Raw genomic sequence first — 3,191 nt, 5'->3', positions numbered from 1 at the left:
GAGAGTGGGGGACCTCATACTACCAAGAAAGCAATGCTGGAAGAAAAGCTCGTCCTTTGGACCCTAGGTTCCTGCACTGAGAAGCTCCTAGAGCAGGGGAAGATTCATGACAAGGACCTTCTCCCAGAGCTGACGGAGACGGAAAGCTTTCTCCTAGAACTGTCACCTGAATTCAGACTTGTAGCCTCCTAGACTGTGAGAGAATAAATTTGTCTTTGTTAAAGCCATCCACTTATGGTATTTCTGTTATAGCAGCACTAGATGGCTAAGACAATGTGTCAGAAGTTATATTGTTCTGACTAAATTACTAATAATTTTATCTTTTAAGACTCAGCAAAAAGAAACTCTGGTTAAGTAGCTTTTCAGATGACAGAAGGTTTTAATTAATGAGGTAGTCATGCAACTCTGCTCACTGGGTTTATGATGAGAACTTTGTGGGTGAGAATCAGCATAGAGCTGGCTCCTAGAAGATGGAGATCAATCATATGCCCACTTGCCCACTTCTCAATTATTTCTGACACCAGCTACCCACACACCACTCTCTCTCTCTGTCTGTCCCTAAACACCTAGGGGTCAGTCAGACCTTCCAAGTTGAGAGGACACCATCCTTGGGTTTGTTAATTTGCTGCAACAACTCATTGGACTCACAGGAGCTATTATACTTCTGATTACTGGTTTTATTATACTAAAAGGATATAAATCAGGATCATCATAAAGAAGAGATGCACAGGCGAGATCTGGGAAGGTTCCCAGTGCAGAGCTGCTGTGTCTCAGAGACAGCATATCACCCTCCCTTCCCCAACCAGGAAGCTCTCTGAGCCTCAGTTTTCTGGGCTTTTATTGGCCTGGGTGATAAACTAAATCATGACTCCTGAGGCTGGTTGATATTGGCCTCCCGGGTAAGCCTTTTCTGCTCTGGCCAGCCCCCACTCACACGCACAAGTTCTCGGGTGTGGCCAGGAAGTCCCAGACCAAGGCATCTTTACCCCACAATGCTCTATGGTCTATGTGATCCTTCGGCCATTGAAGTTTCTGTCCTAGATGTCAGTTCACACACAGTCTATACATACAATGTATGTGTGTACAATGCATCGCCTCTTACTGTAAAAAACAGAATAAAGTCCAGCTCATTGAATATCAGCATCATTGGAACACCTAAAAGCTTGTTGCTTTTTCCCTGCAGGCCTCCCTGGGCTGACTTTTTACTCCTACAGATAAAAGTCTGCCTAAACTGCTGTAAAATCAACTGTTTTGGCCGCTTGGCCTATGCAGGTCATGTATCCAGGCAGCCATGCTATGAGATTAGTTGAGGTTGTTTTGTTTTTAATTTATCTTTTATCTCTATGCTTCTGTCACTTGTAATTTGCAAGTGTGTTTCATTCAGCGGCTCTTGCTTCTGTCAAGCCCTGAGTTTCTACCTGTATTTTCTTTGCTGGGGGGAATATAAGTCAAACTGATTAGTAGTTGTCTTGGCATCATCATTAAGTCAGGAAGACTTCTCAGGCCCACAGAAAGCTGGAATACTGTTTGATCCAGTTCAACCCCCTGCTGTATACATAAGAATTCTTATACATAAGACTCTGTGTAAGTTCTTGGGAACTTGTTAGAAATGCAAATTCTCAGCAGGGGGCTTGAACCGTTTGAAGTCCTGTCCTGTTTCTGGCAACAACATGCATCATTTTTTTTAACTACATATGTCTCTCGACTCCAGGGTCTCCTGTCAACTGAAGGCTTCACACTGGTGCTACTTATTGCCCAGTCCATCACCTCTACATGCTGGCTTCCAGCTCCAGCAGCCATTAGCACTTTGGGTCCTTTTTCAGACAGAGAAAGGAACAAGCCACCTCCATAGCCCTGGGTATCTGGATGGTATTTTAAAAGATTAGTTTCCATCTTTTTCTCCCTGTATTTTCTCTTTCTCATCTTCTCATTCAAGTAGGAAGTTTTATACGGACTTTATTACCTCAAGGGAGGTTTATGAACGGGGAAAGGCAAAAGGAGTCTTTTTGGTTCTTTTTTACCAGGTCCTTAGGAGAATGTAGAAAGTTTGTGGTAGAAATTAAAGGAAGCGAAGAGGGAAAAGTTCAAGAGTTTTATAGTGGAGTGTCTTTAAAAAAGTTGAAGAAAACAGATTTTCTTCAGTCTTGGCTTCCTGGCAGGTCTCCAGGGAGGTGGCAGGACCCCAGCAAGGAAAGGGGGCCCTCAGCCTTGCTAACAAGTCCCAGGTGGGGCATGGAAGCAAAGGTTGTCACCAGATCTGAAGGGGCTACTGGGAAGTGGACAATGTCTCAGTTGTAACCTTCAACTGTCACATATGACTCAGTGATAGAAGGACACCCCCAACTTGGCATTAGATAAGATCATGGAAGCTTCACCTGATCCCAAAGTAGAGAGCACCAGGAAGAACTGAAATATTTTACCAGCCTGTCAGAAGTGAGCTCAGGGGCAGAAATACAATCTATGTGAAAAACAAAGAAATGCCATTCTGCATGTCTGAATTTGTGGACTAAGAATCACATTCTCAATACATTCATCAGGAGAGTTGTGGTGGATTTTGTACTGTGTCAGTACAGCTCAGCTGGAACTATATTTCCCAGAATTCCTTCCCTGTATAGTTGGAGTTTGGCTTGACTGTAAGAAAAAATTGAAGAGATTTGGAAGTCCGAAGAGAAGCAGCAGCCATGATGCTCTGAAGGTCAGTTTCTGGCGCCAGGTACCTCTGTGATTCACACATGTTGTCACTGACCTGATGGTTCATCTCGCTGGTATAGTGCAGCAGCTGGGCCCAAAAGTCCTCCAGCTCCCACTCGTGCTTCCTGGAATTCTTCCCAAATAAACCATTGCTGTTGTCATTAGCTGCCATGGAGTCGGCCCCTGACTCATGATGACCTCATGTACAACAGCATCTGACCATTGTGATCCACAGGGTTTTCACTGGCTGATTTTTGGAAGTAGATCACAAGGCTTTCCTCCTAGTCTGTCTCAGCCTGGAAGCTCACTGAAGCCTGTTCAGCATCATAGCAACACACAAGCTTTCACTGACAGATGGGTGGTGGCTGCACATAAGATGCGTTGGCCCAGAACCAAACCCAGGTCTCCTTTGTATAAGTCAAGAATTCTACCACTGAACCGCCACTGCCTCCTCACCCAAATAAACTACTTGCCTTCAAATCCTTCTCTTAAAGTTGGTT

At 44.4% G+C, this 3,191-nt stretch overlaps 1 pseudogene; it reads right to left on the bottom strand.

Annotated features, from left to right (window-relative positions):
- Nucleotides 1–1,127: 1,127 nt before the first annotated feature.
- LOC126083702 (UPF0461 protein C5orf24 homolog) lies at nt 1,128–2,863 on the bottom strand (annotated as a pseudogene).
- Nucleotides 2,864–3,191: the final 328 nt, after the last annotated feature.

Source organism: Elephas maximus, chromosome 10 (assembly GCF_024166365.1).
Source record: "Elephas maximus indicus isolate mEleMax1 chromosome 10, mEleMax1 primary haplotype, whole genome shotgun sequence".
Classification (NCBI taxonomy): Eukaryota; Metazoa; Chordata; class Mammalia; order Proboscidea; family Elephantidae; genus Elephas; species Elephas maximus.
This window is presented reverse-complemented; position numbering and strand designations above follow the sequence as displayed.